The 25401-nt window shown below is 46.5% G+C and overlaps 1 protein-coding gene and 1 pseudogene across 9 annotated transcripts in view; both read left to right on the forward strand.

The window, feature by feature from the left end:
- The window catches only part of CW7, a 124073-nt gene that overhangs the window by 83797 nt on the left and 14875 nt on the right, over positions 1-25401 (forward strand). The window lies entirely within an intron of this gene.
- On the forward strand, positions 124-10466 carry LOC147631955 (uncharacterized; annotated as a pseudogene).

Raw genomic sequence — 25401 nt, forward strand, 5'->3', positions numbered from 1 at the left:
AAGTTTGGGGGCCCTAGGATTTTTATGGGGAGGAGGCCACTCCACTTTTGGAGTGAGTGCTTCTCTCTCCTCCCCCTCTCTCTAGCTTTTGGGGAAGAGAGTCGTGGAGGCTTGTGGGTGTACATGCGTGGAAAAGCTGAGAAGGAGGAGGCGGCTGCTGAAGACTGTTTTGCTGCTGTTTTCTTTGTGCAAACCAGCTGTACAGCCTTGTACGGACAGGCTGCAGGTTTTCTCTTGGTCCACGCTACACTCAGGAACTGTTGCGGGTCTATCTCCCTGCTGGACAGGCTACGAACAGACTCTGTACAGGCTGTGCAGACAAGTACACAGCAAGTACAACACTGTACGACTGCCGTACAGTGTACGGACAGTCAGGTACAGCAAGTACTGCTGCAGGCGGCGTTGGACAGGTGCTGGACAGATCTGGCTGCGCAGATTCAGGCGAGCACAGGTGCAGACAGCAGGCGTCGCTTGCAAGTACAACTCTTGGCACGTGTCCCGAGGTAGTACAGACGGGTACGGGGCTGTTTTTCAGATCTGTACTTTCAAAGACAGCATAGAAGTGAACACAAGGAGGAGGGTACAGACAAGTACGTGCGTGTGTGTGAAGCAGGGTTGTGGAAACAAGTGCCTGCAAGTACAGATTGGTACCGTTGCTTCCTCCAGTACTGATTCACGAGCTGATTTTGGTAAGCTCCTCATCTGTTCATCTATCTCTCTTTCTACTGCTTGATGTCTGTTGCAGATATGAGTTATCTGGCCCCTTGTGAGAGGAGGGGTATGGCAGATTGACAAGGGTTGAGACAGAGTTTGGACAGCATATGTATGTATGAGCTGAGATGTTGTATCATGCACTTGAGTTATGCCAGATGTATGCTCATGGCTGCCCTGCTTAGTGGTCTTGGCTGATCAGAGGGAGGCACAGTGTGTTATTGTGGAACACAGATCTGTGTGCATAGATCCTCTGTGCTAAGAGGTATTGTGGGCCGTCAGATTGGACATACAGGTGTAATCTCTTGGCTGATTTTTGTTGTACTCAGCCATTCATATTTTTTTTGGAATTGAATAAAGAAATACCGCAAGGGGCGCCAAGCTTTGGGGCCAACAGGTGTTGCCTTGTTTTCAGATTTGGGCACTCTAGCTCCAATCTGTTTTGTTTTCATATCTAGACTACAAGTGGATGGGTGACTGCTTGTCTACTGCACTCTGGTTTCTATCAGAGGCCGGTTTCAAGGTTCCGTTGCCGGGACCAATCATCAACTTTATGAGGGGGGTGAGCTTGTGGTTGCTTTGAAGAAAGCCATTGCTGAAAATTCAGCAAACATGTCTGATACAGAGGATGAGTACTTCTATCATGAAGAAGAAGAGCAAGAGACTTCTCCTGAGAGAGATGTATCTAAGGATATTTTTGCAGGAGAACAGGTTGCAGATGTTGAGCCTTATGAGGATGTAACACAGCCAGAAGATGTGCATGGTAAAGAGGATGATGATGCTCGGTTCAAAGATCGTTTGGCTAGTGTTATGGATACTTTTATGCAGCTCACACAGAGTGAGAGATTTGCTGAATTTATGAGATCTCGCACAGAGCCCCGCACAGAGCCCGAGAAAAAGAAGAAGAAGGTTCGTTCAAAGAATCTTCCACAGGGTCATAGTGGTGCCATCCCACAGGAACCATCTTTTGGCCAGTTTCCGAATATGCAGCATGCTTATGGTGCAAACTCTCAGAGTTCCTTCTATGGACAGCCACCTATTCCTCAGCAGAATATGCATCCAGGTTATTTTGGTGGTGGTTCGGTGTTCCAATCCATGACTGGGGGTTATCCTCAGGGAGGCATGGGTATGTACGGGCCTTTTGGAGCCAATTTTCAGCCTGGCATGCAAGGGAATATGTATGGTGGTATGCAGTCCGGTATGCAAGGAAATATGTTTGGAGGCATGCAACATGGGATGCAAGGCAATATGTTTGGTGGTATGCAGCCAGGTATGCATAATGGAATGTTTGGAAACATGGCTGGAATGTATGGTATGCCTGGTGTGGGAATGGGAAATGTTGACCCAATGATGGGAATGAATGTTGGGGGCAGCAATCTTGCGAAACCACTTCCATATGACAATCTAACGCCTATGGGAAAGGCGAAGGATTACAAGGAAGGGGGAGCTGCAGTGAAGTTTGACACATTCAGTGGGGCCAAGGATAAACTTAAAGCACTTACCTTTTTACAGCAGTTTGATGCTGCTTTTTCTGGTGGGAATTACACAGAGTCCTCTAAGGTGAGGAAAGCTGCCACTTTTCTCAAGGGCAATGCTTTGCAGTGGTGGTCTACTCTTCTTTTGCAGGGCATAGCATCCACCACATGGGTCCAATTTAAACAGGTTTTCTCTTCCGTATGGCTCACATCTACATTTGAGGTGGATGTTATGACTGCATGGCACAAATTGGATGCTTCAAAGTGTGATAGTTTGGAGGATTATAACAAGAAGTTTTGGGAAGCTTTACTCCCAGTGACTTCTTATCATGCGGTGCCACTGTCTGAGCAGGTAGAGAAGTATTGTTGTGGGTTGCCCAAAGAGGTACGAGATTATTGTATAAAGACAAGAGTAACGAACATGTCACAGATGATTGAAAATGCTATGACAGCTAATGCGTTACTCACTGGTGGTTCATCTGGGTTTAAAGGCAGTAAGAAATTGAGCAAGAAAGCTGAAAAATTTGGGCATGCTTCTCGTGATGCTAAAGGGTCTTCAGAGACAAAGTATAAGAAGTTGCCAATGCCCAAGAGGACTTCTGAGGAAAGACAGGCTTTGAGAGATGCTCAAAAGTGTTTTTACTGTACTGAAGAGGGGCATATGTCATTCAATTGTCCCAAAAGAAAGTCCCAAAAGGACTCTGACAGTAAAGGAGAGCCCAAGCCAAAGAAACCAAAGCCTTCTGCAGGCTTAGTTCCTGATCTTGTGGGGGAGCAGCTAGGTGGTGAAGCTACAGAGTTGTGCAGGGCATGGGGCAAAGTGAGAGATCTTCTTTGACACAGGTGTTGGAGCCAACTTCATTTCACCAGATTTGGCTGGCCGATTGGGGATTCGCGCAGAGGAGATGGGGCGGCTAATATGGCTTGTCCAGGGTATGCAGAACCCGTTACTCCTATTATTGGGAAGCTTCGGCTTCATTTGCAGGGTTATGTGGACAGCGAAGAGTTCTTCATCATGCCTTTGGATGGCTGTGATGTTTTGTTGGGGATGCCATGGTGCCACAGGGTACATGCGGTGGTGGATACTTACAATAGGAAAATCACTCTGACTCATAGAGGGAAAGAACATGTATTGGATGTAAAACTCAAAGGGGAATCTGTTCCTATTGTATCCGCTTCGGCGATTTCATCAGTAATGAAAAAGCATCTTTCCGCGTACTTGATTTATGTAAAGGATGCACAGGATGATGAGTCTAAGTCTAATTTGTCTATGTTAGATAAGGATAGGACTGATTTCTTATGTGGGTTTCAAGATTGTTTTTCCGAGTCATTGCCAGGAGAATTACCTCCTGAGAGGCCAGAAGATCATGCCATAGATCTGATTCCTGGTAGTACTCCACCGAATAGACCGCCGTACCGTGTTAGTGCAGCCCAACAGGAAGAGATTATGAGTCAGGTGCAGGAGCTTTTGAATAAAGGGTTGATACAGCCTAGCTCATCACCCTTTTGCTCACCTGTACTCTTAGTGCAGAAGAAGGATGGTTCTTGGCGCATGTGTATTGATTACAGGGCGCTGAACAAGAATACCATCAAGAATCGATTCCCCATACCGAGGATCGATGACATCTTGGACCGCTTACAGGGCTCCACAGTCTTTAGTCGTATTGACTTGAAAAGTGGGTATCATCAGATACGAATTAGACCCGAGGATGTGCATAAGACAGCATTCCGAACCACGTTTGGGTTGTATGAGTACTTGGTTATGCCCTTTGGTTTGACAAATGCGCCTGCCACATTTAACAGAATGATAGACAGGATTTTCAGGCCTCATAGAGAGTTTGTGGGCACATTCTTTGATGATATGATTGTGCATTCACAAATTGAGGAAGAGCATAGAAGGCATTTGGCCATTGTGTTTGTAGAACTCAGAAACCATAGGTTGGTTGTTAATGGCAAGAAGAGTGAGTTCTTTTTGCAGGAGATACATTTCTTGGGGCATATTGTGTCTGGTCATGGAGTCCGTATGGATCCAGCCAAGGTAGAAGCAATACTTAATTGGCCAGCTTTGAGGACCGTGCATGATGTACGCAGCTTTTTAGGATTGTGTTCCTATTACAGGCGTTACATACAGCACTTTGCTGAAATTGCTTCGCCTCTTCATGCTTTGACGAAGAAAGCAACTCCGTTTAGATGGGTTGATCGGGAAATTACAGCATTCAAAAAGCTCAAAGAAAAGCTTACTTCGGACCCAGTATTGGTGTTACCGGACCTCCGAAAGGCTTTTGTTGTCCAGTGTGATGCATGTGGAAGTAGCATTGGTGCAGTTCTCATGCAAGAGGGACATGTGATAGCCTATGAGAGTAGAGTATTGCAAGATGCTGAGAAGCATTTACAGGTTTATGAGAAAGAGATGTTGGCTGTAATTCACGCTCTTTCTACATGGAAACACTACTTGCTTGGGGCTGATTTTACTGTACAGACAGATCATCAAACCTTGCGTTATTTCCTCACGCAAACTAAGCTTTCAGAGAAGCATATGCGTTGGGCAAACTTTTTGTCAATGTTTCACTTCGAGATTGTGCATGTGGAAGGCAAAAAGAATGTAGTGGTAGATGCTTTGTCACGCAAGCCACAGGTCTCTGTAGTTTCACTTGCTTATCATCATGAGCTTGATGAAATGAAAGAGCAGTATGCCCATGATGAGGACTTTGAAAGGTTGTATGATCAGATGTTTGAGGGTCAGCGGCATGAGCAATATACTCTCAGAGATGGGTTTTTATTGATACATGGCAGACTGTGTGTTACCAGGCCATTGCGACTCAAGGTTATGATTGAAAGTCATGCTCCACCGTATGCAGGTCATAGAGGTATTGACGCCACGGTCAAAGCATTGGAGACTTTCTTTTATTTGCCAACCTTGAGAAGAGATGTTGATGCCTTTGTGAGGCAATGCATCGTATGTCAGAAGGTAAAGTTTGACCGTCAGAAGACACCAGGGTTATTACAGCCTTTACCTATTCCGGATGGACCTTGGGAGAGCATTGCCATGGATTTTGTATTTGATCTTCCACGGACACAAACGGGAAATGATGGCATCTGGACTATCATATGCAGGTTCAGTAAGCAGGCTCATTTCATTCCCGTGCGTAAGACGATCAAAGTGGATCATATGGTGAAGTTGTTCATGGCGAACATCTTCAAGTATCATGGCTTGCCTACGTCTATCATTAGTGACCGTGATCCACGGATGACGAGTTTGTTCTGGAGAGGGTTGTTTGACAACATGGGTACAACTCTCAAGTTTTCATCGTCATTTCATCCACAGACAGATGGTTAGTCAGAAGAAGCTAACTCGACAGTGTTGGATCTTCTCAAATGTTATGTGTCCGAGCACAAGCAACAATGGGAAAAGTATCTTCCTTTGGTGGAGTTTGCATATAACAACACTGTACATACCTCGACAGGCAAGGCGTCTTTTGAGATTGTTGAAGGAGGGAAGAAGGTATCACCCATTTTGCATACAAAGGATAAGATATTTGAGGCTGATCAGTATGTGGAGAGCTTGGATGAAGCTTATCAGAGTGTTAAGTTGGCACTCCAGAAAACTCAGCAGAAGCAAAAGAAAGCCGCAGACCGTCACAGACGTGATTTACAGTTTGCATTGGGTGATTGGGTTCTTTTGCGCTTTGAAAAGGCTAGACTCAAGAAGATGAAGGGTAAAGAGCACTTATTCCCTAAGTTGAGCATGCGATATTATGGGCCTTTTCAGGTTTTGGAAAAGATTGGTGAGGTAACCTATCGTTTGAAGTTACCAGATCACTGGAGGATTCACAATGCTTTTCACGTGAGTCTTCTTAGACCTTTCTGTGGGGATGTGCCCGAGGATGTATCAGATGAGGCTCAGCCGGAAGTTGAGGAACTTGATGAGGTTCTGATTCTAGAGCAGATACTGGCACATAAAGAAAGGAAGGTACGAGGTAAAGTTTCCCGTTGCTATCTTGTGAAGTTCAAAAACTATTCACCGATGGATGCGAAGTGGATGGAGGACGGTGACTTAACAGATTCACCTCAGGTTTTGCAGCTTTATCTCGATGCCTTTGAGTTAGAGCCGACTTATTGTGGCTCATTCAGGTTCAGCAGAGCATGGGTCTGGAGCATTACCTGATGCTCAAGAGGGGGGTAGCACCTCCACTCCCTTGATACAGACAGGCTCAGATGACATCTAGCGGTCTCTTGGTGCAGTTTTTATCTCACCCGAAGGTACTGAGGCTGACAGTACATCTGTTTATGGGACTTCTATGATATATGTGTACTAGTCACATGAGATTTTGTGGATATGTATGGTTCACAGTGGTATACAACTTGGACTATTACTATGCCATTGGTTTGGAGTGAATGTTGATACATGTGTATGGCTTAGAGAGATTGGGACGCTGATCTTGCCATATTGTATATTTCACTTTGGATATTTTGATGCATCACCAGAATGCAATTGAGGATGCTTGCCATTTTTCAAGAGGGGGGTATGTCATGGCCGTGTGAAAATGGAACAGCACAAGTGTGGGCATGGTGGTTGCAGAGTCAGAATATTGAATGATTCACATGGGGGGTGCCCGGACAGAGTTATAGATGTGTGGACATCCTTAGGTGTGAAGGGGGGAACTAGAACATTAAACTTTAATGTTTATTAAAGTTGCCCCTAGGCCTTAGTGGCCCTAGGGAACTTTTAAAGTTTGGGGGCCCTAGGATTTTTATGGGGAGGAGGCCACTCCACTTTTGGAGTGAGTGCTTCTCTCTCCTCCCCCCCTCTCTAGCTTTTGGGGAAGAGAGTCGTGGAGGCTTGTGGGTGTACATGCGTGGAAAAGCCGAGAAGGAGGCGGCGGCTGCTGAAGACTGTTTTGCTGCTGTTTTCTCTGTGCAAACCAGCCGTACAGCCTTGTACGGACAGGCTGCAGGTTTTCTCTTGGTCCACGCTACACTCAGGAACTGCTGCGGGTCTATGTCCCTGCTGGCCAGGCTGCACACAGACTCTGTACAGGCTGTGCAGACAAGTACACAGCAAGTACAACACTGTACGACTGCCGTACAGTGTACGGACAGTCAGGTACAGCAAGTACTGCTGCAGGCGGCGTTGGACAGATGCTGGACAGATCTGGCTGCGCAGATTCAGGCGAGCACAGGTGCAGACAGCAGGCGGCGCTTGCAAGTACAACTCTTGGCACGTGTCCCGAGGTAGTACAGACGGGTACGGGGCTGTTTTTCAGATCTGTACTTTCAAAGACAGCATAGAAGTGAACACAAGGAGGAGGGTACAGACAAGTACGTGCGTGTGTGTGAAGCAGGGTTGTGGAAACAAGTGCCTGCAAGTACAGATTGGTACCGTTGCTTCCTCCAGTACTGATTCACGAGCTGATTTTGGTAAGCTCCTCATCTGTTCATCTATCTCTCTTTCTACTGCTTGATGTCTGTTGCAGATATGAGTTATCTGGCCCCTTGTGAGAGGAGGGGTATGGCAGATTGACAAGGGTTGAGACAGAGTTTGGACAGCATATGTATGTATGAGCTGAGATGTTGTATCATGCACTTGAGTTATGCCAGATGTATGCTCATGGTTGCCCTGCTTAGTGGTCTTGGCTGATTAGAGGGAGGCACAGTGTGTTATTGTGGAACACAGATCTGTGTGCATAGATCCTCTGTGCTAAGAGGTATTGTGGGCCGTCAGATTGGACATACAGGTGTAATCTCTTGGCTGATTTTTGTTGTACTCAGCCATTCATATTTTTTTTGGAATTGAATAAAGAAATACCGCAAGGGGCGCCAAGCTTTGGGGCCAACAGGTGTCGCCTTGTTTTCAGATTTGGGCACTCTAGCTCCAATCTGTTTTGTTTTCATATCTAGACTACAAGTGGACGGGTGACTGCTAGTCTACCGCACTCTGGTTTCTATCAGAGGCCGGTTTCACTCTCTCTCTCTTTGGGCTCTACATCGATGAGGTGGCTGATTTCATTCTACGCAGAGGAGGCGGCGGGATTGACATCTCAGTATGAGTACTCCAAATTATGGGTGTTACATATTATATGGAATTTTGTTAACCATAATGGTTAACATTACTCAAAGTGTGGTTACACTTCATGTGATTTATTTTTATGCAAACCCACATTAAGCGCTTCATGTAAAAAGATATGGGATAACCGAGCTTACGACATGTGTAACGCCGGCAATAAGCAAAAAAGCCTAGGTGTACATAGAGCTAGAGAGCCAATTTTGGTCCCCCAATTGTTAATGTGCGGTCGGCCATTATAAAAAGAGAGCTCATGTATATAACTTATGAAATATAGAAAGGATACAATCCCATTATGACAATTGACTCTTCTTATTCTTCCATCTTTCTCTTTTGTGGCTATGGTGGTAAGCTTGTGTGTTGATGCATCCTTGCTTATTTGAAGTGAGTGTGTGCTTGTAGGTAATACTTCTTTCCTTCCCCTTTCTTCTTCTTCTTACTCTCTCTCTTTCTCTCCCTCTTGCACACATGATGACATTGAGATAGGAGTAGAGATCTTCATAGCTTCCTTTCTCATTTCTCCCTACCTAGCTCAAGAAAAGCTCCACTTGGGTGACACAAGTGGTGGTGGAGTGAGTCCCTAGTTGCTTCACATCGTGGGTGGAGATAAAAAACATCTTAGGGTTGGCACCCGTCCACATTATGCTATATGCTGATGACATCATTCTAGTGTCTGAGTCACAGGAGGGACTACAGCTACATTTACATCTATAGGCTTTAGATGATTTCTGTACACAGAGAGGGTTGACAGTGAACCTTGGGAAAACCAAGGTTATGATATTCCATATGTCGGTGCAGATCCGACGACAGGCGATCTTTACTCTTGCAGGAGGCCAGGTCGAGGTGGTGGACTCATATGTATACCTGGGGATTACATTTGCTAGTACAGCAGGGTGCTTCTCTATGGCACGAGCAGCCAGAGACAGATTGACATGAGGATATGCTGCCCTGGCCATGCTTGAGCGACAGTGCCACCAGGCACACTTTCAAGAGCCCCGCACGAAGGGGTGGCTATTCGACACTCTGGTCACACCCGCACTGATGTACGCAGCGGCAATATGGGCACCCGGACTCTTGGTCTCCTCTTGGACACAGATCGAGAGACCCCAGGTTCTGATGCTCTCACGGATGTTCGCAGCAAACCATCTGTACCACATGACATTGTCAGAGCAGATTTTGCTGCACCACCCATGCTAGTAGAGGCTCTCTTCGAGGTGGTCTGCTTTATTCATCGAGTGCGAGCCACGGCTCCGGACAGATTGTCGCGTAGAGCTTCCAGACAGTTAGCTGAGGTTGGTGACATAGGATCATGGTATGCACAGATGATACAGCTATTGACCTAGTGTGGGTGGGACATAGATCACTTACCACCTCTTCAGTATGATCTTACTGCTCCACATATGTAGCTCTCACACAGTGAGAGGAACAGAGTTATGCGACAGGACTTATTGCAACGCTATATGAGGCGGACATGGATCACACCCCACCAGCCCCTGCCTACGAAGATACTATACTATAGAGATTGTTTTATGAGCATCTCAGAGGATGGATTTATTTAGCGACCCGGATATATGGATGTGTACATGCCTCACAGTGCTCGAGTGGCGATTGGCCAGCTCAGAGTGTCATCACACTAGCTTGAGATTGAGGCAGGTAGGGCAGCACGGATCCCTAGAGCAGAGCGGATATGCAGACTATGCCAGGAGGAGGTTGAGAGTGAGGAGCATTATGTATGCAGATGCAGAGCATAAAGTGACATTAGAGAGAGATACACCACCATCTTCAATGGACATGCCTCACTCTGCCAGATCATGGAATCCGTAGACCAACGCAGATTTGGCTAGTTCTTGCTAGAGACACAGCGCCACAGGGAGGCACTGCTACTACGGACTCATACCATAGGGAGAGGTGCGCGACAGCTCTAGCTCACTGATTTCTTCCAGAGATCTATCCTAGTGCCTACTCTGACACAGGAGGGGGTTACACTTCAACGCGCTGCAGACCTCCGAGCCAGACGGAGACCGAGAGCACCAGGCTATCAGAATCCTAGACTACATCAGAGGGAGATTACAGAGACACGGGCTCGACATCAGCACCATATCCAGGAGCGGCTAGCTCACTTACACTCACACCCGGAGATAATGCTCCAAGGGATTTTTGCCTCGCCATCGCCTATGTATTGCATATTACACCCCCATTATGGTACTAGTTGGAGCTAGACAGATTTGCATTGCATTCTTGTATACCCTACGCATATAGGTTGCATACTGAGCCTTTAGCAGTAGTGCTCCATCCATCACCCCCCCCCCCCCCCCCCCACCACTAGCTCAGTACTTTCATAGTTTATTTCATGTTTATGTTGTCCTTTTTTTCTGGACATCCAGAGGACATTGACAGTTGTACATTGATTTTGTCTCATAGGTCGAGTTCGGCCTCTAGTAGACGTTAATACAACTTTCTTTCTTTCTTTTCTTTCTCTCTCTCTCACGATGGATATCTTCCATCCCCCATAGCATCTGCACCTCTATACCATGTACCAATAGAGACCGTGGAGGCTCGTGTCATGTGCATGCACCAAAGAGGAAAAGAAAGGGGCCAAGGGACAGCCTTGGTGCAATAAGCGAGAAATGGAAAAGCGCTCCCCTCGGGTGCCATGAATTGTTGATGTTGGTCTCCTACATACACAGAGAGAGGGTAGATGATGACCAACACGAAGGGGTTTAAGGGAGACCCGAACATTAGGAGGGGTGAGGGGATCAGGAGGAGTAGGGATTTTATTCAGAACATAGCCTATGGTTAGCATAGTCAGGACGGACAAGGAGGTGCGCTACATGTGGGTTTGGTTACAGATTACAGCCTTGAGATGCAGCCATGGCAATATGTTATTTCGTCCTGGATTCTTGACGATACCATAGGTGCGGAGGGAGTCTGCATACACATCTCTCTCCGACGATATCACTGGCTTCTTGGGACTAGATGAGGTCCTCTCACTTGGGGACTTCAATGCTAGGACCAAGAGTGAGCAGATACAGATGTATGTTTTTGAGGACCCTATCAGGTTGTAGGTGATAGAGCAGGATGTCATAGGGTTACAATGGATCTCATAGGACCATGAAGTCATCACCTTTTATGGGAGATGCCTTCTAGAGCTTGGCTCATGCCACAACCTTGCTATCTATAATGGGATGGCACGGTGGCCTGCATCAAGAGGGCTTACTAGTTTTCTGTACAAGGGGGGGACCCGGCACCGTCGATTATCTTATGGGATCGTTGGAACTAGCCTCGCTGATACTTCATTTTACCATACCACCGTGCCCGCTTAGTGCTGACCACAACTACTTCACCTTTATCCTCATCTACACACCACCTTCCCTAGCACAAGTGTAACTATTCCCTAATTTATCGGGATTCATATTATAAATTCTCTATTATCCATGGACATGGGTGTTGGACACTGCATGTAGTCATGGACTGTTTATGGTTAAGCTTCCCATGTATGTGTATACTAGTTGTAGAACCAAATGCAATACATAATGCCATGGATATTTGATGGATCTTGGAGAGCCAAATACCATAGCTCTTGTAAATATCAAGTACATATGAATAGATGGGGTTTCTTTCAAAATATGTGTTTAAATGCATACATTTGTGTGCATGGCTTATTTTTATTTGCATGTATTGTTTTGTTTGCTTGGGAAATGCTTGGATTTTATTGCATGAGAAGCTCATGGATCTGGGGACGCTTGGATTGGACCCATGTGTTTGTATGTTGCATAACTTGTCTTCAATTAACTTGTATTGATGGATTTGTACAGTAATAATTGACATTTTGAAGGCAGCCCACTCTTATGCGGGTTTTATCTCTATGCATGCATACATGGATGCATGCATGACAGTCTAGCTAAGTATGGTTGATAAACTTCCTCTCCATGATGAGAAACCCCTATGCATGCGACATGCATGGTCAGAAACCCTTATGCATGTGACATGCATAGTTAGAAACCCCCATGCATGGCCATAAACCCCCATGCATGCAACATGCAAGATTTCTCAGCTACATGCATGCATCATGCAAAGCCTTATCTTTTCATGCACCTAAAAGTGTGCCATGCAAGCTTACTTTACTTAAAAGTAAATCATGCAAGCTCACTTTTCTCCAAAAGAGTCATGCAAGCTAGTTAACTCAAAAGAAAAAGATAAAAAGTAAACTTTTCCTCCTCTTTTAGCTACACGAGTTGCTACTTTCCCAATAGCCTTTCTTTGATTTAAAAGTCTTGCTCAAACCACATCTTTTCATGAGCAATAACCTCCACCCCTTTTCTTCTTGTAGGCACCTCCTTCTAGGCTGAATAGAACTCTATAAATTCAGATTTCCAGCCTCATTCAAGAGTACTTCTTGGCCTTTGTTTATTGCTCTAACTAATGCACTTATTCTAGAGTATTTTTCCAGCCATACCATAGTGTTCTTATTTCCCCAAAACACTTACAAGCTGGCTGAATTCTGATTTTTCGACGACGACAGGCCATCTTCACACTAGCAGGAGGACAGGTAGAGGTGGTAGACTCATATGTGTACTTGGGAATTACATTTACGACTCCGCCAGGAAGATTTACTATGGCACAGGCAGCCAGGGATAGACTCACACGAGGGTATGCAGCTCTGGCCATGCTAGAGAGATGGTGTCACCAAGCACACTTCCAGGAGCCCTGCACGAAGGGGTGGTTGTTTGACACACTAGTCACCCTTGCTTTGATGTATGCTGCAGCAGTATGGGCACCTGGGCTCGCCACCTCCACCATGCTAAGTGAGCCACTGTATCATCTGTTAATATCATGATCTCCTATCTCCACTCTTTGCGAGCTACCTGGACGCCTCAAAAGCTCTATGTGAGAGTCGATCTGATGGCATTTCTCTGATCCTTTGTATGAAGCAGACTTGTTGTTTCAGTTTTAGTTAATTGTTTAGTTGTTTTAGCTTTTCTTACAGATCCACCAATTGTTGTAACCTTTTTGGTCTCATAGGTCATTTTGGCCTTTTGAGGACGTTAATATATCATTTCATTTCATTTCTCTCCGCAACAGCCCCCTCTGGCCTCTCTCTCTCTCTCTCTCTCTCTCTCTCTCTCTCTCTCTGTGTGTGTGTGGGAAGCGCTGCAGACACGCATGGAGCTCTTCCTATTGCCAAGGGTTAATTTTTAACCCGAAACCCGCCTTTTTCAGCCCAAGACAAGATGGAGAGGATCGACATTGAAGACCTGATCAAGGCAGCCATCCAACAATACAAGAAAGAGACGGACAATGCAATTAATATGGTCAACCGGAGCCTTCTTGACAAAGTCAAGAAGCTTGAAGCGCGGATAGCAGCCCAAGATGCAGAGATCGCAAATCTTAAGAAGGAGATAGAAGAAGCACGCGCTCAACATAAGCTCAAGGAAGGTGAAATTCAGCCCATCATGATGGAGGAGCTGAACACCATCAAGGCCCAATTGAGAACACTTCAAGAGGGAGAAGAAAAGAAGGCCCGGGAGACCTCCTTGTGGGTGGAGGTGCTCACGAAGACGCAAAAGCAAGTAGATGAAACGGAGAAATGGATAGAAGTGGTCAAGAAAGGTAAGAACAAGGAGGCCGAAAGCACATCTACCTCAAAGATTATGAACCTAACCATTGAGGAGGAACAAAGAAGAAAGACGAGGGAACTTCATGTGCGGATCATGGGTCTTAAGGATGGTGACAATGTAGAGGAGGAAGCCAAAGATTTATACACACGCATGGGCATTTCGAGGCCTACACACACGGGGGCTTGGAGAGTGGGCAAGAAAGACAAGAATGGAGGAGAGAGCTCTCATTTTACGCTTTCCCACCTTGGAGGCCAAGAAATCCTTCTTGGCCAAGCGCTCCGCCCTTAAGAAAACGGGCATCTTTTTAGGAGATGACCTCACCTTGGCACAGCTAGCACATATGAGGGAGTGCATGCCGGAGATTAGGGCAGCCAGAGAAAAAGGGAAGCAAGCATTTTACACAGGAGGCAGAGTGGTGATACTAGAGAGACGCACCACTTGACGGTGCGAGACCTATGGGACCAGTCTGAGACTTGCAGTATGGAACTGCAATGGAGCATTGAGACTAGATGTGGGGGCCTTTGAGGACAGCTTTAGAGTCAGGGACATCATCTTCTACTCAGACACATCAGGCCCCAGGCAGCACATTACCGAGAGTGGCGGGATACAGATGGGAGACGACTTGTAGACGAGGCCCGTTCGAAGCTTGGTGGTCACGGATCTGGACGAGTTGCAATTCTTTTTAGAGAGGAGCTTCAACCACTCATCCATGTTATGCGCCGTGATGAGAGCGCGAGGTACATGTGGGTCAGAGTGAGGGCAGATGAGGGTAGACCCCTATACATTGCTATATGTTACTTTCCACCCAGCACATCTCATTATGCAGCGCCCAAGGGGCAATCTCTATATATGATTCTAGATGAGGACGTATGGGAGTTCTCCAGGGAGGGAGATGTTATCATACTTGGGGACTTTAATGCTCGAACGGCTGGGTACCAAGCCTCCTTTGACACTTCGGAGGAGATGTTGAGAGAGATAGATGTGGAGGAGATGTGTTTGACCCGAAAATCAAAGGATGAGGTGGAGTGTACTGAGTATGGGAGATACCTCTTGGAGATGGGGATTGCACATGGGCTGGCCATTTTAAATGGCCTAGAGAGGTATCCACTTGCCAGTGGCTTTACTTGCTTTCCACACAGACATGGGGCCAGCACAGTGGATTATGTTTTAGCCTCGCCAGCCTTCATCCCGAGTATCCAGGATTTTGTGATTGGCCCCAGGCCCATCAGAGTTACGGTGGAACATGCACTTCTCTCCTTTACGGTGGATTTCCACTACAGTACCCGCCAGGTTGGGCAGTCCTCCTATCACCCGAGATATACCTTCTGTAGAGAGACCGCTGAAGTATACACTGCAGAGATCTATAGCTTGTTGAGTGTAGAGGATCCACAGAGGCCATTAGCAGAGCTCACACAGATCCTGACAGAGGCTTTACATACAACTGCAGTGACGACCTTCTCACACACGCAGCCCACAATACGACCACGTCCTGGGAGCATGCCCCAGAATAGTTGGTATGATCATGACTGTAGGGAGCTCAGAGCCCGCGGCTATAGAGAGAGGTGGCCACAGGTGTTACTACATATAGACAGTCACGCATCATCTTCCGATGCCTCATTTGGCGAGCTTTCTTAGCTCGGCTGGAGAGAGACATGTACCAGCTGTTTTTGAGTCAGGATTCTGGGGAGGTCTGGAGATTGCTTAGAGAGCACCCCCCGCCTCCGGCCATTACCTCTGCAGATACATGGGGCGAGTATGCAGCCTCCCTCTACACAGTACCAGAGCTGCCACCAGAGCTGCCACCACAACCGAACCCTCCAGAGCCCTGTCCACCCACTTCTACCTTCTTCACAGCAGAGATGTGAGGAGGGCCATCGACAAACTGCATACAGGGAGGGTACAGGATCATGAGGGCATTGTAGCCGAGCATTTCATACATGCTAGAGATATGATTGCAGACTTGCTAGCTCTCATGTTTAATAGAGCCATGTGTGGGGTTTCTTGGGACTTGGAGTACTTCCACGATTGTGCCGGTACTCAAGTCTGGAGATCCAAGCCTGTCGACTAACTACCGCACCATTATGATTGGTCACTTGCTGGCCAAGCTATATGCCTCTATTCTTGAGCAGGAGTTGAGCAGATGGGCAGAGAGACAAGGGGTCCGAGCTCAGGGACAGGCCGGTTTCAAGAGGAGATTCTCTACTTTGGATCATATCTTTATCCTCAGGGCTATCATTGAGGAGGGCAAAGCACATGGGAGGAGGATCTACTGTGGCTTTGTGGATTTCCGCAAGGCCTTTGACATAGTGCCCAGAGCTAGACTGATGTGCAGGCTGCAAGACTTGGGGGTTCCATGTGAGCTCATTTGGGGTATTATGTGATGGGGAGAAAACAGCAATTAGGGTTAGAGTTCATTCATGGGAGACATACACAGAGAAGCAAGGGAGAGAGAGAGAGAGAGTTGTGGGGATAAGTCAACTCATGAAAAGCATGAGTGTGTGACTCCCCTATCACACATGTATATTGCACTAGTACACATAGTGCACTTAGTACATTAAAAGTACTAAGTGTACTATGTACTATAACTTATGGGCTTGTACACACTATAAGGGTGGGCATAACGCCTTTACCCCAACAACCTCCCACTTAAAGGCAAAGTGCCCTTAAGTAAAGGAAAAGAAAAAAATCAGCATGTACATGATAATATACAAGGCCATATCAAGGCTGAAAATGGCCTCATCCAATGCCCATCAAGTGTCTGCAATGAGCAAACCGCTCCGGAGGCAAACTCTTCGTCAACAGATCAGCCGGGTTGTCATCCGTATGAATCTTAACAAGCTGAATTTGCTTGTTCTCTATCACCTCTCTGATGAAGTGATACTTCACATCCACATGCTTCGTCTTTGCATGAAAGACAGGTTTCTTTGCCAACTGGATGGCACTCTGACTATCACAATGCAACAATGGAATATCCCCTGTATAACCCAAATCAACCACTAACCGAGATAGCCATAATGCCTCCTTGCAAGCCTCTGTGGCTGCAATATACTCGGCCTCGGTAGTAGATAAGGCAGTGCACTTCTGCATCCTGGATATCCATGACACAGCACCTCCTGTGAATGTAAATACATAACCGGTAGTAGACTTCCGGTTATCTGGATGACCGGCATAATCCAAATCCGTGTAACCATGCACTAATGCATCCTGTTTGCCAAAGCAAATGCACAAATCCTGTGTGCCCTTCAGGTATCTCATGACACCTTTCACTGCTTCCCAATGCTTCTTGCCAGGGTTGGCCATGTATCTAGAAACCACTCCCACTGCAAATGCAATGTCCGGCCTAGTAGCAACCATGGCATACATGAGACTGCCACAAGCTGAAGCATACGGAATCTTGGCCATATCAGCCCTGTCTCTATCTGACTGTGGGCTGTCCATAGCACTGAGTTTCACATATGGAGGCAAAGGAGTACTAGCTTTCTTCCCCCCGTCCATATTGAACCTCTGCAAGACTTTGCCAATGTATTCCTTCTGAGACAAATACAACACATGCTGATTTCTGTCCCGAAGTATCCGCATACCCAAGATGTGATTTGCATCACCCAAATCCTTCATATCAAAGGTTTCATGCAGCCTCTTCTTCAAGGCATCCATCTCTTTACGAGATTTCCCGGCAATCAACATATCATCAACATACAAGATGAGGATCAATAGACTGCCATCCAAAGCTTTCTTGGTGTACAAGCAGTGATCTATGTCACTTCTCCTGAATTTCTGAGATTTCATGAATGTATCAAATTTATGATACCATTCTCTTGGTGCCTGTTTGAGCCCATAAAGACTCTTTTTCAGCTTGCATACAAGCTTCTCCTTTCCACTCACTGCATAACCCTCTGGCTGCTGCATATATATCTCCTCATGGAGATCACCGTGAAGAAAAGCAGTCTTCACATCCATCTGAATCAAGTCCAGATCATCATGCGCAACCAAAGCCAACACAGCTCTAAGTGTGGTCATTTTGACCACTGGAGAGAAGATTTCATCAAAGTCCACACCATATTCCTGCTTGAAGCCCTTAGCCACTAACCTGGCTTTGTATCTTGGCTTTGCATCTGGTGCAATTTTGAGCCTGTATACCCACTTGCATGGCAAAACCTTCTTGCCTGCAGGCAAATGCACCAACTTCCATGTTTCATTTTTATGTAGAGAATCCATCTCTGACTTCATGGCACGCTCCCATAGAGCTTTGTCTGCCCTCTGTAAAGCCTCTTTATAACATGAGGGCTCCCCACAGTCAGTAAGCATCAAATAGTCAACCCCTGGAACAAACCTGTCAGGGGCTCTGGAGGGTCTTGTGGACCTCCGTACCCAATGACCATCATTTGCAGGTTGCTGTCCAGCCTGCATATCACCCATTGGTGGCTCCTGTTCCATGCCATAAGGCTGAAATATCATGCCCGGTATCTCCTCCAACTGTGGTATATCCATATGGATATCTTCTGCCATCTCTGGCTGTCCATTTGGACCATTTTCAGCACCATTTAAGGGCTGGTTTTCCTGCTGTAATGGCTGATTTACAGCCCTTTGTTGTTGTCCATGATGTCCATCATCATCAAAGATGACTCTGCCAGGCTCCTGTTGCCTTGCAGGCTCCTTATACATGCATGTTTCATCAAAAATGACATCATTGCTGCGTATGATCTTTCTATTCATGGGATCCCAAAGTCTATACCCCATTTCACCTCTGTCACCATATCCTAGGAATATGCATTTGTGAGACTTGGGATCAAGTTTGGTGCGCATTTCCCTGCGTATGTGCACGTACGCAACGCAACCAAACACTCTCAAGTGCTTGTATGACGGAGGCTTCCCTGTCCATACTTCTTCTGGCACTTTCCCACCAAGCCTCGTGTTCGGTGACCTATTTATAAGGTGAACGGCTGTCATAACAGCTTCAGCCCAAAAACCATGAGGTAATGCAGCATGTGACAACATAGAACGGACCTTCTCCTGAATGGTCCTGTTCATCCTCTTTGCTGTCCCGTTTTGTGGAGGATCATAAGGAGTAGAGAGCTCCCTCTTGATGCCTTTAGCATCACAAAAGTCCTGAAACTGTTTGGACATATACTCTCCACCATTGTCGGAACGCAAAGCCTTCAGTGTTTTGCCAGTTTGATTCTCAACAAGAGCAACAAACTTCTCAAACACTGAGAATGTATCACTCTTCAAACGAAGAGGATAGACCCACACCTTGCGTGTGGCATCATCAATAAAAGACACAAAATATTTTGCCCCTCCCAAAGAAAGCTGAGGCATCTCACATACATCTGTATGCACAAGCTCTAACTGAGCATCTTTCTGTCCAAGAGCTTTCTTGTGGGGGCACTGTAGTTGGCTACCATATATACAATGCTCACAAAATTGAAAACTTGAAAACTTTAGAGAAGGCAAGTAACCCAAACGAGACAATTGCTCCATTCCTTTGACACTCATGTGTCCCAACCGGCTATGCCACATAGAGATTTTCGGCAGCTCGGTTGCATTTACATTAGCATGGTGACAAACACCTGCATGCATAAAGTAAAGAGTGTCCACCTTAGAGCCTCTGGCAACAACCAGTGAGCCCTTACTAATCTTCCACTTTCCACTACCAAATGTGGTAACATAATCAGCATCATCAAGCTGTCCAGTAGAAAGTAGATTCTTCTTGATCTCAGGCACATGCCTGACATCATGGAGCATAAGCTGTGAGCCATCTGAAAATACAAGCCTTACATCACCTCTGCCAAGTATCTTGCATGCATGGTTATCACCCAAATAAACCACTCCTTCATTGCCAGCAGTGTACCTGACAAACAAGTCTCTGCAACCTGTGACATGAAAGGAGGCACCTGAATCAATGATCCATGAGTGCATACCATGACCACCTGTAAGAAGTGAATGGGCATCAAGTGAAGACGTAAAGAGGACCTCATCCTCACTGCCACCTGCATGTGACACATTGATTTCTTCGATCTTGACTCCACTTTTGCCCTTTGGCTTTACATCTTTGGCTTCATCCTTCTCTTTGTCTTTGCCTTTTCCCTTTTCCTTTTGATCATTTTTCCATTTGTAGCATTGCTTTTTGATGTGTCCCTTCTTGCCACAATAATGGCATTCCAAATCCTTTTTGGAGCGAGACTTGCTCCTTCCCCGTTCTTGGCTTTTTCCCCTTTGTTGGGATCTCCCACGTGCATTCATTGCATTGGACTTTCCAACGGAGTTGTTTTTCCTGTTCATCTCTTCTTGAAGAAGAGCACCCTCAACATCTGCATATGACAGCATAGCATGCGAATTGCTAGTGGCTGTCCTGAATGTGTCCCAACTCTCTGGCAAAGTGCATAACAAAAAAGTGGCTTTGAACTCATCGTCCATTGCCAACTTTTGATTGATAACCTGGCTAACAATACCATTAAACTCATTTAGATGGGCTGTCATAGAAGCCCCTTCCGTCATCTGAAGACCTATGAGTTTCTTCAACCAATACACTTTGCTTGAGGCACTTTGTTGGGCATACAAGTCCTGCAATCTCTGCCACAGTCCCCAAGCTGTCTTCTCTTCACGAATGCTGAAAAGTAATGAGTCTGACACAGACAACATGATAGTAGATCTTGCCAGCTCATCCATATCTTCCCACTCTTCAGCTGTAAGAGAAGCGGGCATCACACCCCTTTCTTTGATAGGCTTGTGCTGCTTTTTCTGGAGCAACACATTGTAGCACTGGGTTTGCCAAATATCATAATTATGCGAGCCTTCAAGCTTCTTGATGTGAAGCAATGAAGAGCTCTCACCTGTGGTTGCCATAGCAAAATGCAACCTTTAATGCCTGACTCCCTGCAAATGTGCAAACACTGCACCAAAAGATGTGCAAACACTGCACCCAAAGCACACAAAGTGCTCACAAATGTTCTCCCAAGCTTTATCTCCCACTGCGGAAGCAAGAATGCAACTTTTCTCCCACTTTATGTGATGAAAACACCAAAATCTGGTTGCTGCAGATTTTGGACAGCACCTTAAATGTGCTCTTTTGCCCTTCCAAAGTACTGTACAGCAGTACTAAGCGCTCACCAATGATGTACCAAACCTGTACCGGCAATTTCAGCAGCTGAAATTGAACCTTTTGGTCACTCAAAACAGTGTACAGCCATGACAAAACATGCACAAAGCTGTGCCAAATCTGTACCAGCAGGTACAATAGCAATAAATGCTCTCCTGGCTGTCCAAATGAGTGAAAATCAGATTTTTACAGTCACGAACACTGCATAAAACAGTCCCGAACAGAAATTGGGCAAAAGCCCCTTGACTGCAAGCTGATTTCTGAGGATTCAAGGCATAAATGACTTGCCTGCTGCTTTGCCAAGCTCAACAAGCATACAAACTTGAAAAGCCCCTTGATTTGAGATCAATTTCTGATCATGCATGGTACATTGACGCACATGAAGGCATCCAGAGTGTTCACGATGCTTCCCCTTGGCCACATATACATCAAATACATGAAAGCCCCTTGATTTACAGGCACATTGAGTGCTTGTAAAGCATCAAGACATTATCCACAGCATCAAATGCGATCGCCTGCATGCAAATCAACCAAATCGGCACAAAAGCCCCTTGATTTGCACTGCAATTTGCTGCAATTTGCTGCAATTTTGCCCAAATGTGCGATTTTTCACATCATACAGCATGTATGAGTGCTTAATTGCACAATTACATCAAAAGCCCCAAATTTCGACATCCAATTTCCTGCAAATTGATCCTGATTGTGACCAATGTCACCCAATTTTGCCAATTTTGCTCAAAATTGAGCAATTTGGGCACCTGTACCTGCTCAATTGCTTGAATTGATAAGAAATTCGCAAAATTGAAGCAAAAATACCTCTGAAATTTCTGATTTTTTCTGAGTTTCTTGATTTGCAGGCTGAGATGGAGGCGGTGGTGGCGGCGACTTCGGCGCTGGGCAGCTTCTGGAGCAGCTGGGCAGCCCGGTGTGCTGGCTGTGGGCAGCCTGGGCAGCCACGTGGGCTGGCTGTGCGGGCTTTGTGATTGCCTGCGCCGTGTAGAGCTGGCCCGCTTCTGCCTGCGCTTATGTTGGTGCGAAGTTGAAGGCGCGCTCCATCTGTTTGATGCAGCGCTGGGCGGCGTAGTCCGTCCCTTTCCCACAGGGCTTGCAGCCCGATTGTGTATCCGCTCGACTGTGCCTGAATGCCCACCTGACGTGTTCGCCTAGCGCCTATTGTTGACGCAGCCTCCGCTCACGCTTCGCTCGTTGCCTTCGCTTCACTCGCCTAGCGCCTATACGCCCAGCGCTAATGCGCTTTGCAGCCACTGCTGGGAGTTCAGTGGTCGGCGCTATTTGTTGCACAGAACCCGCCTCTGTATGGACGTGTGCTGCCTCAGCCACGCTACAGGTCGCCTAGGGCTGCTGCCTTCGCCCGACTAGTGCCTTCGCTTAGTAGCGCTACAATTTTGCCACGATGAAGGAGGCACAGCAAAGGGGTTGATTGAGAGAGGCGGCAGTAGGCTTTGGGGCAGCGGAGCTCACACAGAAGAAAACGCAGGATGATAATGGTGATGCGACCCAAGCTCTGATACCAGTTGATGGGGAGAAAACAGCAATTAGGGTTAGAGTTCATTCATGGGAGACATACACAGAGAAGCAAGGGAGAGAGAGAGAGAGAGTTGTGGGGATAAGTCAACTCATGAAAAGCATGAGTGTGTGACTCCCCTATCACACATGTATATTGCACTAGTACACATAGTGCACTTAGTACATTAAAAGTACTAAGTGTACTATGTACTATAACTTATGGGCTTGTACACACTATAAGGGTGGGCATAACGCCTTTACCCCAACATTATGGCACTTTATGAGACAGTAGTTGGGCAGGTGCGGACTTCAGAGGGTCTCTCCCAGCCAGTACACTCCACGAAAGGGGTGAAACAGGGCTGCGCACTCTCTCCGACTCTATTTGGACTATACATTGATGAGATCTCTGATTATATTGGGACACGAGGGGACAGAGGAGCCCAATTGGCTGGCACTTGGACACCTCTGCTCTTATATGCTGATGATATTGTGCTTATAGCAGACTCACCAGAGGGTATGCAGAGGCACTTGGATGCTTTACATGCTTATGCACAGGACAATGGGCTCTCAGTTAACCTTGGTAAGACCAAGGTTATGGTGTTTAATACTACAACTCAGTGGGTCTGGAGATTAGCGCCTATTTTCACATATGGGCAGGAGACAGTGGAGTATGTTGACTCATACACATATCTTGGAGTGGTGTTCACTGGGCCCACATTTACCATGAGGGGGCAACAGAGGCCAGACTGACTAGAGGATATGTAGCACTAGGAGGTCTAGAGAGGATGTGCTCACAGGTACAGTTTCAGGAGCCATGCACTAAGCTGTGGCTTTTTGACACGCTAGTCACATCGGCGATGCTATATGGAGTACAGATCTGGGGGCCTAGCCTAGATCGTCACAGTCGATCAGGACGCACATACGATGGATGGAGATCGATGGAGAGACCACTTGTGTCCATGATCTCCAAGATGATTCGGGCTAAGGGCTCGGTAGATTATCAGAGCCGAGATGGGAGCACCATCGATCGTAGTCGAGGCTCTTGCTAGATCTGTGTCCTTCATTCATAGCACCTGGGAGCTTCCCCGACACTGGTATGCACGACTTGCTTTAGAGTCCTCTCATCAGCTAGCCATGGAGGGAGACACTTCATGTTGGTATGCGCAGATAGCATCTTGGTTTGAGCTCCATGGGTTCAGTTTAGACAGACTTCCACCCTTCCAGTACTCTCTGGAGGCACCCTCTCTCACCTTGACACATTGTGAGATTAGTAGAGTCATCAGACAGGACCTCATTCAGTTGGACACTAGGAGGACATGGCTAGAGCCCTCACAGGAGTTGGGGACGAAGATGGCTTTCTATAGAGACCATCTTCTCCGCACCACTAAGGATGGCTTTATACTTAGACCGAGCTACATGGATACCCATCTGTCTCATGGATTGAGGTGCGCCATTGGGCAGATCTGCACCTCTTCACATCAGTTAGAGATAGAGACAGGCAGATTTAGAGGCATACCTCTAGGGGACAGGATTTGTCAGATTTGTTGGATAGAGCCAGAGACGGAGGAGTACTACATCTGTCCTCGCTGCATAGCATATTATGAGATTTGAGGGTGCTACCATTGCCTTTTCAAAGAGGGATTTGGACCACTCGCTAGAGTCATGGACTATTGTGATCAGAGATGCTTGGTTTTTTATCTCCTGGAGATCCACAGGCTCAGAGAGTCCATTATCAGGAGCAGACGCCCAACTGGCAGGGAGTCCACACCACAGAGACAGATTACTGACTTCTTTAGAGGGACTACCCGAGAGGACACACAGCCGACAGCCCAGTATCAGGCACCAGGTGGGACCCTAGTTGAGAGAGCTATCCAGTTGGGCAGATCCAGACGCCCGAGGGTTCGCGGATCCTCACATCGGAGATGGTGCCTACACCGGAGGATTCAGAGCATCATTGCGAGGCATCAGGCTCGTCCGACCAAGCATCTCACTATGGCAGATATCCAGGCCATCCGGCAGAGACCCATGCTAGAGCTCCTAGGATGATTACCACTCCAACCATATACTGTTGTACTCACTGTCACTTTTGTACTCCCCCATATTCATGTATCCATGTACTCATGTACCCCATTTTGACTAGTAGCATTAGCTTCCCACTCTCCCTGGTTGTTGCTTCCGGATGCTCCCTACTAATGTATTGTAGGGCTAGATACTTACCTTCAGTTCTTTTTTTTCTTTTCCAGACTGTATCGGATGTCACATGGTTGTAGCTTTGGTCTCATAGGTCACTTTGGCCTTTTGAAGACGTTAATATAACATTTCATTTCATTTCATTTTTATCTCTTTGTGACCAGGTGGGACTGTAGGAGGTGTCATATGGAGTCTCTCTTTTCACTGGCTCGTGACTATTTTGGAGTTGTTTTCTCTGGTCCTTTGTTAGAGGAAAGGTTTGGTAGTTCAGAGGGTGGAAATAGGACAAGATTGTGGACTGATTTGGAAGAGTTTTGTGGACTGTTTTCATGGTTGAGTTTGTGGCTATGTGCATGGTTCAGTCAGATGCATATTCAAGGCCTCGTGGATGTACTGACTTAGCAAATTAGAGGAGATAACAATGTGGTGTTCTTGGGACACAGAGCTGTGTGTAACCTCTATGCTAAGAGGTCAAGAGGATTGGCAGATTGGACTTGTAGACATACGAGCCATGAATGGCCATGTTGTAATCATTTAAACTTTTCCATTGTAATTGAAGAAAGAAATACCGAAAGGGGCGCCAAGCTTTGGGGCCAACAGGTGTCATTCTCTTTCATGTGTTGGAGCACTCTAGCTCCCATATAATTGTTTTATTGATTGGAGTACAATTGGATTGGGTGACTGCTAGTCTACCGCACTTTGGTTTCTACCAGAGGCCGGTTC

This window comes from Cibotium barometz, chromosome 14, assembly GCF_041138505.1.
Source record: "Cibotium barometz isolate CiBa-2024 chromosome 14, ASM4113850v1, whole genome shotgun sequence".
Taxonomy (NCBI): Eukaryota; Viridiplantae; Streptophyta; class Polypodiopsida; order Cyatheales; family Cibotiaceae; genus Cibotium; species Cibotium barometz.